The sequence below is a fragment of the Chiloscyllium plagiosum genome, unplaced genomic scaffold (genome assembly GCF_037043375.1).
Source record: "Chiloscyllium plagiosum isolate Xiang-an unplaced genomic scaffold, Cpla_swu_hap1 HiC_scaffold_22, whole genome shotgun sequence".
In the NCBI taxonomy this organism is placed as follows: Eukaryota; Metazoa; Chordata; class Chondrichthyes; order Orectolobiformes; family Hemiscylliidae; genus Chiloscyllium; species Chiloscyllium plagiosum.
In genome coordinates this window covers 40196374-40210302 of record NW_028270160.1, presented here as the reverse complement: position 1 = coordinate 40210302, position 13929 = coordinate 40196374, and the positions used below count along the sequence as shown (strand labels likewise).

Genomic DNA, 13929 nt, shown 5'->3' with positions numbered 1-13929 from the left:
TGGGAATCCTATGGGTCAGTTGCACCAGGCTGGACTGTGGACACACTGTCTGCCTCTCTCTTATCGCCCTCCTCCTTATCTCTCTCTGCCCCCTCCCTCCTTCTGCCTCTCTCCCCCCCGTCTCTATCCCTCTTTCCACCTGACTCTCTCTCTGCGTCCCTCTATAATTCTTTCTCTCTTTATCGCTCTGTCTCTCTCTATCTACCCTTCTGCCTCTCTCTCTGCCTCTCCCTGTCTCTATGTCTTTCTCCTCTCTGCCGTTCACTCCATTGCCTTCCCCATTTCTTTGCCTCTCTCTCACTCCATCTCTCTGCTTCAAACTCTTTGCCTTCCTCCCTCTCTCGCTGCCTCCCTTTAAAGTTACTTGTAGCAGGTCACTGGTGTGGCGGAAAGGACAGGCTTCAGCCGCCTGTGCCTCGCCCCCACTTCCTGCATTACTCTATCTCTTAACGAGAAACCGCCTCGACCTCTGGAGCCAGGAGCGAGAGGAGCTGTTCAGAGACTCTGGTGCTGATGGGAGACGATCCAGGAAATGACGGGATCTGTTTGGAACTGGTCATGAAGTAACCACAGAGTCTCCAACACGTGCTCACAATCTCCAAACTCAGCTCAGTGTGGAGCACCCACATTATCAAAGGGACGGAACTTCTTTGCAATAAGTAATTATGGTGGAGGGCAGCGTCCTCACTCCGGAAATACACCATGGTGACTGATAGTGTGCCGTTGATGAGCACCAACTTGAAATGTTGGAGGTTTCGTGGGGGATTTCGACAGTATTGATTACTTTCTGATATAACGTTTTCTCCAACATGCTCACGGCTCCATTCTCGGAACAACCACTCTCTTTCACCACCAATGCCAAAGGTTGTTTTGAATTCTCGGCTTAGGCGAGGAGTGAATTAATTAACAATGAATATCCACACCAAAAAAAAAATCAAAATCTGGTCCCAAGCCATTGGCCAAACGTTAGGCTGATGTTGTGCGCGGTCACCGAGCAACGGGCACTGTTTAACCGCCGGTGTGCCCCTTTTCGGTATTAATGTCGTTAAAAAGGCAACGCTGCTGGAACGCATGGGTTGTGTGCGCAATGTGTTTTTGGGGACAATTTGGCTATTTACTGACAATTAACATGCAGCAGGTTCCGAGGGCGCCTGTCACAATAGCACAAGTCTGAAAACCCGTGTTTACAGAAGAGATGATTAATCAAATCATTTAATCTTTTAAAAGTTGGCCATTCCTGATTCGTTCAGTTGAAATCCAATGAAAACAAAGTAAAAGCAATAGGAAAGTTGCCTGGTGAGGAAAATCCAAACATGGCACATATAAGTAAAATGCAGCTGAAAAGAATGTACTGAACAAGTTGCATCTTAAGATCATTTCTGCTCGTTATTCTTTCATCCTTTAATATTGTCCACCAGCTTTCTTTTTCGTGTGTGAGCGGGAAGGAATCCTCCAAACCCACATAGAACTAACCTCTCTAATAATTGTTCGCTCCTATAAGTCCATTCATTTAACCTTCTCAGTTTTGTCGCCCTTTGTACAATGTCTTTGTATCTATTCATGTTGCGAGGAGCCGCATTAGCCAGTAGCGAGTGAATATTACTCATGTTGCCTTATATTCTATAAGATTGCTTCTAGTTTTTAACATTGACATTTTTACAATACACTATGACACTTGTATGACCGCGATTTTATGTTCAAGGAATTATTTTTATGTATATTTTAGCTCTAGATTTTGCTAAATAGTTGATATTCCTTGGTGCTATTGTCAGACATTTCTATGAAAAATGATTTGAAATGACATTATCTGGTTACTAAATCTTACTCAATCTTCTTCAACATTCCCTTTCCCATTACTTGGCGACTTCTTGATACCCACACATTCGGTTTATGGTAAATTGCAGAATCCAATGAATAATATTGCACAGAAGAGGAAATCCACTCAGCCCAGTTCAATCAGGCTCTTGGAAACAGCTGTCCAATTAATACAACTTATCTGCTGTTTCTCTCTGGCCTTGCAATTCATTTTGCCCTTCCAGAATTCAACTACCACCACATTCTCAGGCAGTACATTAGAAGTGCAGAAAGGTAACAGCACAGAAAAAAAGAAGCCAATTGGTCCATTGTGTTTGCACCAGTTCATTGAGTTTTTTCCCCCTTATCACTGGTGATTCCATCACCAGTTGTACCCTATTTCCCTTGGTTCTCAATGGGTGCAGTTTCTCTCTCTGTATAGATCTGACATGATTTTGAACATTTCCACCAAATCTCCCCTGAACCTTCTCTGCAGAGAACAATCAGTCTATTCAGTCTTCTCCGGTCTTCTTTATGTAACTGAAGTCTCAGAAATCTCTGTTCTGTCCGCTATAAAGAATTCGCCTCCCTCGTAAAGTGGTGTGCCCAGAATTGGACACAATACTCTGAAGCCAAGAATGTGCTTTATAAAAGTTAATCATGAGTTTCTTGCTTTTGTACTCTCTGGCTTTATTTATAAAGTTCATGGTCTTATAAGGCTTCTGAACAGCTGTCTCAGCTTGCCTTGCCATCTTCAATGACTTGTACATAAAAGTGCCCTACTCTCTGTTCTTGCAGCGTCTTTAGAATTGTATTCTTTAATTTATGTTGCTTCTCCTCAATTTACCTCACAAAATAGATAATTTTACACTTCTCTGGATTGAATTGCTTCTTTCACATATCTGCCCATTTCACCAGTCTGAATTATACCACTGCCCTCCTCATGGTCAACAGCATTTTCAAGCCGAGAATCAGATGAATGTTGTGAAACTTGAAAGGGTTTAAAAAGGATTTACAAGGATATTGCTGGGGTTGGAGGGTTTGAACTATAGGGAGAAGCTGAATAGGCTGGGGCATTTTTCCCTGGAGCGTCAGAGGCTGAGAGGTGACCTTACAGAGGTTTATAAAACCAGGAAGCACATGAATAGACAAGGTCTTTGGCCAGGGGTGGGGGAGTCCAAATCGAGAGGGGAATGATTTAAAAGGGTCCTAAGGAGCAAAACTTTCAGGCAGAGTGTGGTGCATGTATGGAAAGAGCTGCCAGAGGAAGTGGTGGAGGCTGGTACAATTACAACATTTAAATGGAATCTGGATGAGTAGAAAGGGTTCAGAGGGATAAGGGCCAAGTGCTGGCAAATGGGACTAGATTAATGTGGGATATCTGGTTGGCATGGATGATTTGGACCAAGTGTCTGTTTCCATGCTGTACATCTCTATGACTCTACGACCCAATCTACAAATTTTGAAATTCTGCCCTGAACACCCAAGTCTAGGTCATTAATTTATATCCCTCCCTGCTCTTACATTACTGCATGGACTACAAATGTGCCACAGTGTGATTCACCACCTTACTAACCCATTGATCACAGAATGACAAGAACTGCTGACTCATAAGTGATTCCCACATTCCATCAATTAATAAAATGAACCCGAGGGAATCTCACTGGCACAAATAAAATTTCTCAGCACTGCCACTCAGCCAACTTTGTATTAAATTGCCACTGCCTCTTTTAACATGGGCCTTGCCTTTGCTAGCAAATTTAGTACAAGGAAGTTTATCAAGTGTCTTTTGCAAATCTGTGTACACTACTAAAATACCTTACCCTTATCAACTTAATAAAAAAAAAACAATCAATTTAATTAAGCATAATTTCCCTTTTACAAACCTATGCAGGCTTTCCTTAACTAGTCAGCACTTGTTCAAGTACAATGAAGTTTGCCCCACATTATCATTTCTATATGTTTTAATTCCCATCAAGCTTAAGCTGATTAATCTACAGTTCCTGGATTTATCTGTACAATTTTTTTTAACATTAGCAATTTTCCAATCTTCTATCAGTACCCACATATCTTAAAGAGGATTGGAATGGCCCTCTGCCATTTCCATTTGTACTTCCCTTCAGAATCACGTCGTTCATCTTTTCCTAGTTGCTTCTCAACATTATATGCAGCCTATTTTGATTCTTTATCATCTTTTACTCCATCCAGTATCTCCTCTTTTACTCTAAACATTGGTCATATGTTCTTCCTATGAATTAACTAATGTCAGGCTAACTGGACTGTAGTTCTGTGTTTTTTCTTTTCCTCCTTTCTTGAAAAGCCACTTACACTTGCTAACTTCCATAATCCAATGGAATCTATAGAATTTCAGAACATCATGCCTAGCACAATCATTGTGTCTGCAGTTAGCTAATCCAGAACACTAAGATCAATCCATCATGTCCTTTGTTGGACATTAATTCCTTGGTGTTACTCCAAAACTTTTTCTCTGCCAATACTAATTACCTAAATTTCCTCACTCTTTTTAGCTGATAGTGTACCTTTTATTTCTGGTTTGGACTTTATTTCTTCTACCGTGAAGACAACAGAAAATATTTTTTTATTGCCTCTTCATTAAAAATTCTTCTATCTCTGCTTCTGAGTGACCAATATTCACTTTAGGTATTCTTTTCCATTTGATGAATTTATAAAATTCTTAATTTTTTTATGTTATTGTTCAGTTTCTTTCTCATTTTATCAATTTTTTTGGTTGCTCTTTGTTACTTTTGAAAACATTCTCAATCCTCAGACTTGTTCATGCTCTTTTCAGATTATAAACTTATTATTTTAATCTAATACAATTTTTATAGAAAATAGAACCACAATACCAAGAGGTCAGAGAAAAATAAAGTTAAAAAGACACACAGCAGCTACTCCCCAAAACTCCTTGAACCGAACTTTCTAAACTCATGACTCCACAACCCAGAAGGACAATGACAATGAAAGTATGCTAATACTGTACTATGATCTGTAAGTTCTCCTCCAAAACAAATACATCCTCACTTGGAAAGTCGTTCCTTCATTGCTTTTGGATTGAAAAGTTGGAACTCCCCTCCTAACAGCATTATGGGTGCTCTTGTATTTCTGATGAAGGGCTGATGTCTGAAATGTTGATTCTCCTGCTCCTTGGATGCTGCCTGACATGTTGTGCTTTTCCAGTGCCACACTTTTCGAATCTGATCTCCAGCATCTGCAGTCCTCACTTGCTCCTCCTTCATCCCTGCTTTTACATTACTGCATGGACGGCAAATGTGCAAGAGTGTGACTCACCACCCTACTAACCCCTTAATCACAGAACGACAAGACATGCTGACTCATAAGTGAGTCCCACATTCCATGAATTAATAAAAATGAATTACAAAAGCAAGGATACAATAAAGAGAAAATTGGAGAATGTACAAAATTTGGAAGAGAAGTGGAAAGGAGAGATTTGGAACTCTCTGAAGGATTATAAATAAAAAAACTGATGTTCAATATGAAGGTGGAATTTATATAAACTCACAAGCAATAGAGTGGTGGAAAAGCATGATGAAAAGAATTGCTGATGTTATGATAAATACACTGGTTGTGTTACTTAATAAACATTTTTCATCAATTTTCACAGAAGGTGTTGAAGGTAAGAATGCTGAATTCTGAAGGAAAATGAGGCAAGATTCACGGCTGAAGCCAGATATATAAAATGTAACAAGGTTAAAGCACTAAAAACAGAAAAAAAAAATTAGACAGTTTGCATTGAAATTCTGAAGAAAGGAGAATGGAGAGATACTAACCGTAATCAACAAGAAATATTTAGAAACCAGTTGTAGAAAGAATAGCAAATGTATCAAAAGGCAAGAGAGTTTAGTGATTTATGGATCAATTAATCTTAATGGAATTTGTGATGAAATGAAGACATATTGTGGACCTATATGTAAGGTTTTCAGAGGATTTTGATAAGATTGCTATATATGTAACTACCAAAAGAAAGGTGGATAGGGGACTATTTTTTGAATGAATGAATGTTTGCAAATATATAAATGCTTTCTGAATGAAAGAAGCTCTGTTAGGAAAGACAATTCAAAATAATTCAACTGATAATGTTAAAAGGAATTAACACAAATGGATTTAGAGGTGTGTACAGATTAAAAGTCAATATTCTGCAGAAGTTCAAAATCTGAAATAAAAACAGAAAATATAGGAAATACTGAAGCAGGTCATTTAATATGTGTGGAGAGCAGAGTTAACTGATAAAAGATGACAGATTATAGAGGATGCTAGGTGGAATTTTCTGCTCCTTGAGTGAGCAATATTGAGGAAGTTGGGAAAATATTGTGAAAATGGAAAATTGAGATTCTTGTTGTTGAGAAAAAAATTCTGAATTGCTCCTTTAGGGTTGAAATGGTGAGTTCTGAATCTCGCTAATGAACGGCATCTACTTTATTTCTATGCATTTGAAAAACATTATTAGCTAAATTTACCTCATTTCTATGCAGCCCCCAAATCTCTTCTCCTTTCCCAAGAAACTAGATAGCACCAATTCTCAACATGAAAGTAGAGTGGTAACCTGGCAGCAGCAGCTCACTACTTGCTTCACCTGGTCTTAAGACAACTCTGTCTGGACACCACTGTACCCTACCTTCATCCATTCAAATCAGTTTCCACAAACTATCAGCCTCACCACATAATCATGGCTGCTTTTGGACTAACTCACACTCCAGTTCAGCACCTCAAGACTTTATCTTGGAGTTCAACAATACTTAGAGGTTTGGTCTGGCCACAGGGACATACATCAATCCTGCGCACCTACATAGGATGCATCGTGTGGCTCTTATACTAGTTTCTTATTGTTCACTCAAATTGCATTTCCTTGGAGTATGCCACCCTACTAGCCTGCATTGCCTTTTACTTGCAGAGGTTATTCAGTGCTAACTGACAGGCTGTTAGCCTCTGTGCTTGCATTCCATTTTTTGCACAGAGGGACAGACAAGCAGATGGTCATGGTTTGAGAATAATTTCGAGCCTCAAAAATGAAATGAACTTCCTTTCCAGTCGTGAAGATCTGGAACAGTGATATTTTTATTAGAAAAGTTACAATAATATATGTATTTTACAAATGGATAGAAATATCTGCTAATATACATGAATCACAATACAAAAATATGTGTAAAATTTGTAGCTGATCCACTTACAATCCTTATTTTCAGGACAGCAATTTACTGTTTTAGTACTGAAACAAAGAAATAAATATTTACGATATGGGTATACAGAGATTACCTTACAGAGCATGTAAATCAGAAACCCATGGCCTTCTGGCCACAACTGGCACTATCTTAATAATTTATATTTCTGCATAAATTTACAGTATACTTATAAAAATGTACAAGAAATCAAGGTTTTATGAATCATTACACATATTCACAGGATGATTTCCTGAGTCTAAACTAAATCCATTCACAATGCAAATAAAATTAGTGTTTAGGCAAAACACTATTTTAATGCTGACATTATAATATTTTGGAGTTAATTAACTTTCAAATACCCAAACTAATGTATGCTACATTTGCCTGGCTTTGCTACCCTACATCGAAGGCTTATTTAAAAATGCACCTCTTTAAACGTTGTTAATTTTCTTGTTAACAAGCCATGTAAGGCACTCTGGAAATCTTTGAAGGCTTTGTAATACTGGGCATATTACTGTATTTTGAATAAACCACTATTCTTTAACAGCTTAAACAATACAATAAACAAACCTTTTATGGACAACATTTGGTGGGTATCAGTTATTATCAGCGAATTGGGTCAAAATCTAAATGGAGTTTAGTTTAGACGATTCAAATGGTCAAAATTGAACTGAATACTGCAAATAGACGATGCTTTACTAATTATGATTAAAATAATCCCACTGCAGCTTTTCTGTACACAGTACAATTCAACTTTGTACATATAAATAATAAAAAAGCATTCTAATCCAACTATCACTGGATCTATCTCATGCTTCATTGGTTTCTCCTGTACATTTCTTATCAAAAACCTTCTGTTCTTTTGCAGTTATAATTTCTTTGTGCGTGAATCACTATTTTAACAAACTGCCAGTCACATATTTACAACATGCACAAACATGGCCTGACTAATTCTTCTCATCAAGCCAGGATCAAACAATCTGCCCTCAATTGTTTGTTAACATAATTCAAATATCATCCAAGTTATTGGTGTCACAGAAAACCTTAATGAACTATGTGATTCCAATAGTAGTAGTGCTTTCCTGCATTTATGCAGTCTATGGGCTTTTTCTAACCCAAGGCATTTAAACAAGATACTTAGTAATTTCAAAATTTCTTCACCAAATACAGATTTTTTTTGAAAACATTGTTTTCTTGTGAACTCACATCACTATATCCGTCATGAATTGACAAAATTTGACACTATAAACTTGACAGCATTATTTCATATTTAAATAATACTTGAGAACCTTAACCAATGTGACAAGTTTCCAAATTAATGATATGTTATTCATTTATTTTGAATTTGTTGTTCTCGGTTAATTATGTCATTGAATTTCTTTACTGAAAGATCGTAGTTGGGCCTTTTAACAATATAATGCATTTTACCTGCAGCTTTTGTGTGTAAAATCTTATCATTCAACCTTTTTCTAATTGCGATCATTCCCTTTGTAAATAGCAGCAATATGTTATTTCAGTTTCCTTCACTTTAATACAAAGAACAACACAAACTGGAATTTTTCTAATGTCTGACTGGAAGAGTGCACCTATTTGTGTTCACAAATTTCTTAAGGAATGCATCAGATGCTGGAGTAGTAGAGGCACCTCTGAGGCAAAAATGGGAATTTTGAAATATACAGAGGAAAATTACACGGGACATAATGGATCGTTACAACATGAGAAATAATTAACTGTACTTCAGCACTTTCTGGATTCTGGCAGTCATAGAGCTGGTTCACATTGTTTGATGAACTTTGGCTATCTTCAGAAGTAAGGCTGAAAGCAGAGAGACGTGCAGCAGCTGCTGAAAAGATTAAAAATTAAATAAATCATTATAAAATGACATACACAAAATTATAAACAGAACTTAAACACAGCATGTATTTATCATTTTCAGTTACTTTTAGATCATTTTTTGTTACATATTGTTGATAGCACTTTCTATAACTACAATCAGTAAGTATGAATAAAGTCCACATCAACAACTTATATTAATATGGCACATCTAACATAATGTAATGTCCCAAGGTGCTTGTTCAGGGAGCATTACCCAACAAAATTTGACAATGAGTGATACAAAGTGTTCTTAGGATTGATGACCTAAAGCTTGGTAAAAGAGGCTGTTTTAGTCAACATGTCAAAGAAGAAAAGAAAGGTGAAGGGACAGAGAGATTTAGAAGAGGAATTCTAGAGTTATAGTCTTGACAACTGACGACATGGTCACCAATGGTACAGCAATTAAAATCATGGATGCACAAGAAACCAGAATAAGTGGAATATAGATACCTTGTAAGATTGTAGGGTTCATGGACATCGTAAAGACAAGTGAGGGGTGAGGCCATGGAAAACATTTTGAAACAGGCATGAGAATTTTAAACAGGCATTGCTTAACCATGAATTAGTATATATCAGTAAGCACTGGAATGGTTGGTGAATGGGAGCTGGTTAGCATAAGGATGTGGTCAATAGAGTTTTGAATAATCTCAGATTTACAAAGGCAGAATGTAGAAGCCAGCCGTTGCACTATATTAATCAGTTTTAGAGGAAAAAAGACATTGATGAAGGTTTCAGCAACAGATGGGACATATGTATGAATGAATGAATAAAGTTATTTATAACTAGTACTTATAACTTCAAATATCTCTCCGTTCATTGTACTGTGAAACATTATGATTAGAGTTAGTTTTTCTCACACAATCCCTGATACAATTATTATCAAAAATTTTACAATTTCAATGTTTTATTTTTAAACTTGATTTTTCAGATCTGCTTTCCCTTGTGATTTTGGAAATGAAACACTTGAGTACTGACACACCTTTCTAATTTTGCAGTTTGTGGCAATATCAAGCTCTTTGACATTAGCTACAGATGTCCAATTGCCTCTGTCTTGCAAAAAATGATATCCCCAATTCCAGGTATAGCATCTCTCCTGTGTTCCATTTATATTTACTCTTCCTACATTAATAATTTTCAGGGAAAGTTTGAAGCTACAAATTCCATTCTCTAATTTTATTGAGGTCAGAAAGGCTTGGGAAATTCTGTACATGAGGCAGAAGCAGTTACAGAAACTACCTGATGGTCACAGAATAGTACCTTTTATAGATTATTGTAACTATTATGGACACTGCAATTCAAGATAAGCTGGGAAAAATAGTTCTCTTTGTCACTAAAACATTCATATCTGAGCTAAATATTCTTGACTTAAATTATCTGCATGTTGAATCTGTGGTTGGTTGACATGGAAACCATGCTTATACAAGCTGAGCCACACTGTGAGTTGCTTCACCAACAGCTGTAACATGCACCAGAACTCTACTAATTGCTAAGGCCCACATTTAAGATTATTTCATCTTGTAACATGAGGACAACCATATACAAATATGAGGTTTGCTTCACTTACACATATGCATTGTTCAGATCAATGACAGGCTTGTGAAGATCCCATCCCCAGTGGTTTGAATGCAGCCCAGTTTCCTGCTGTAAATCTTGAGACAGAGAATGGACCATCTTAAATGGCAGAGTGGGTGACCTCGGCTCAATGGCATTCTCTTGTTCCTATTTCCTGTTTCTCTTTGATCACATTTTTCCACAAGCCTATTGAACAGCATGACTGAAACAGTGTTAAACTGACCATTGCCTTTGAACCAGCTAGAGGTCAACAGTCAGATACATTAGCTACCAGTAGTACTGTTGCTGTCAATTTTATCAATGACAAGGTAAGAGGAGCACATCTATTTGCATAGAAGGATGTAGTATTACAAAAATTAGGGGCATGTTTCACACAGTCAAAGATTGTAGTACGTGAGTAAATGGTAACATTTTCAACTCTGGATAAGGGATTGGATATAAAACTCCTAGTCCAAAGACTTGAGGAGATAACTCATGCACTATTAGAAATGCTATCTTTCAGATAAGATGTTAAACTGAGGCTCATTTGCTTCTTAGGTATTTGAAGAGGATTCTATTTTACTAATTCAAAGGAGAGTTCTCCTTGGATTTCTGGCCAGTTTTATTTTCTAAGTAGGACAAGCAGAAAATCCAAATACCTGTGAAAAACAAAAAAAACATTCTCGGAAACCAGTATTTTAGCTAACCAGTCTTTTAGCTAAAATTGATTACATTTGAAAGAGAAACTATTCCTAGAGATACATAATAATTGATATAATGTGAAAATATACAAGGAGAGCTAATTAGGAGAAAGTGAGGACTGCAGATGCTGGAGATCAGAGCTGAAAAATGTGTTGCTGGAAAAGCGCAGCAGGTCAGGCAGCATCCAAGGAGCAGGAGAATTGACGTTTCGGGCATGAAGAAGGGCTTTTGCCCGAAACATCGATTCTCCTGCTCCTTGGATGCTGCCTGACCTGCTGCGCTTTTCAAGCAACACATTTTTCAGCAAGGAGAACTAATTGCCAACAAAGACTGCCCAGGCATGAGGTACTTTCTTTCGTCTCCGAAGCTGTCCTCCCCAAAGTGGCCTTCAGTCACAATCTTGTAACCGTTGATGGTGGAACAAAATTGATCTACATAATTATAATGGAATGACCTCTTGGCAAACAGACAGCCTTTTTTTTGTTGCACCCATTCACTGAAATTAACTGAATAATAGTTCAAACTGTTTTGGAAAGTTATTTACAATTCTCACTCTCACTCATAATTTAATGGAAAGTTGAAAAGTAGAAAGGCATGCAAAAATAAATAAAGATACAAAACTATAATGTCCAAAAGGCTGCCAACACATTAAACAATTTGGGAAAGAAATAAGTGAATGCATTTTATGATGAGATTGTTGTAAATAAATGGTGATTTCAAGCATGTGAAATAAGATAAAATATGACCATATCACCACATTAATCTGGCCACTCTTCACAGTTATCCGAAAACATGTTTCATATGTTCTTTTTCAACAAGAAATTATTTTTTATTATTTGCACTCCATGATCCATGGGAGCATTTCGCTTTAAACACGATTTCAATGCAAGATGTTCCAATTGTGCTTTAGGACCAGTTTGGTGAGATGTATGTTTGACTTATTTTAATATCTTTTGTTTATTCTGGTAAATTCCCAAATATAACTTGATCAGTTTAGCTTGCTAACAAGTCTGATTCAACCAAATAATCTTGCATCTTTTAGTTAGTAACTACGATCATTAATAATCTAACAAGAATCAAGAAAATTACATAGCAAAAGATAAAAATAACAGTAAGACATTGCATAGAATTGTATAGTGGTCTGAATGATGTGGGCTATGGAGATAAATGTGGCAGAATCATTTGGGAAGTCCAGCTAGGTCTTTCACACCATTGAAACTAACTTGCTGCACCTTTGTACTAAGTTACAGGTATTGATGTGAGATTGCTGCTCGACAACAGGTTGCCCATTGAGTGAGATTATTACGTGGTAACTTTATTTTGTTAACTACCTCATTAAGTGTTCATCTTGCCTCAATAATAAACAGTTTCCAATTGTACCATCCACCATGACCAAACTAAATGCTGCGCATTCCTTTGATACGGAGGTCAGGGTGTGTACCTGATGACTTAAGCTGCCTTAAGGTGCAGTCCTCAGTCAAGGGGGCATGCAGCTTGCTGTATGGCAATGTGCTATGTCAATCTCATCTGCATCACGTCAAAAGCTTACATGGCAAACATCTCAACATCTTGGCAACATTGTCCTTGCCAATGTCCATGGAGATAGCTGTTAGTCAGACAGTTCTGGTACAGTAGGTCAAGGACAGCCTCCCAAATAAGTCCAAAAGTGTGGCCATGGTTAGGAATCTAATCAGGGTGTTTTTAATTAGGACACCTGTACCTCTGCTGTCCAGGCAATGGGTCCACGATAAGTCCTATAGTTCCATAGTAGTCAGGCCAAGGGGATGGCTTACACAGTTGGAGAGACATACAGGCATCAGTCAAGGGTCTGGGCACTCCTGGTTTAGGACTCTCCAGCTTTGTCATTTAAGGAGGTGAAGTTGGTCCACAGAAACAAAGGGGAAAAGGGGTTGGAGGGGTTATAAGGAGCTGCTGTGGTAAGAAGACTCAGAACATATTTGTGGGGTTTCAGGGCTGCAGGTTGGTGAGGAGGGGGAAATGATAATTGTGAAGTGGGCAACTGTATTTGTAAGGGTAATATGGTAAATTATGGATGGGAACAGGATTAATGGGATGGGGGTTCATCCACAGTAAAGAGCAGTCTGGCTTCAATGGGAGGAGTGGAAAGCAGGGTTTGCCCATATCTGGTATGATCACCTTATAGGGCAGGGACTGCTGGGGAAAGATGGGCAATACAGGCTCATATAGACATGGGTTGGGTGAGGACCGGGGCAGGTGGAAAGCCTAGAGGTTTCACACAAAGGGCTATCAGGAAGGGGATTTGGACGCTCAGATGTTCTGAAGAAGTCATCATACTGGGCTTGAAATGTTAACTGTTTTTCTCTCTCCGCAGATACTGCCAGATGAGCTGAGTTTCTCCAGTAATTTCTGCACATCTGTCCTGGCGTTTTCTGCTCTGTTTTCAGATGAAAAAGATGAAGATATTTCAGATGAGTTCATTGAATATATAATGCCTGAGAAAAGGAAATAGAAGATATTTGACTGAAGGCCTCTGATTATAGAATGGATTGTGGCTATGCACTGTGGGTGCCTTAATTACACACAGACATGAGTGAACTGTACAGGCCTCACTCACAGATGAAGCAAACTCCATCTTTGTGGGATATTGATTATACATTTATATCACAAATATAATAGCAAATGACATTAAATTTATTTTTGTAATATATTTATTCGAAAAGACTTCCACTTTCTTATAAATTTCAAGGCATTAAAATAAATAGGGGAGAAATGTATCATGAGGTGCATGAAGTAAATCTAACTTGACCATTTGTGTATTTTATTTAGA

The 13929-nt window shown here is 37.7% G+C and overlaps 1 protein-coding gene across 3 annotated transcripts in view; it reads right to left on the bottom strand.

The window, feature by feature from the left end:
- Positions 1 to 4559: 4559 nt before the first annotated feature.
- Positions 4560 to 13929, bottom strand: part of jakmip3 (Janus kinase and microtubule interacting protein 3) — a 377671-nt gene continuing 368301 nt past the window's right edge. For 2 of the 3 annotated variants that reach the window (XR_015760934.1, XR_015760936.1), the window contains one exon: positions 12929 to 13536. The gene's annotated coding sequence lies outside the window, so the exon portion shown is untranslated. Of the gene's footprint in view, positions 8836 to 12928; positions 13537 to 13929 lie in introns of those variants that run through there. The other variant, XR_015760937.1, reaches the window with a different exon arrangement.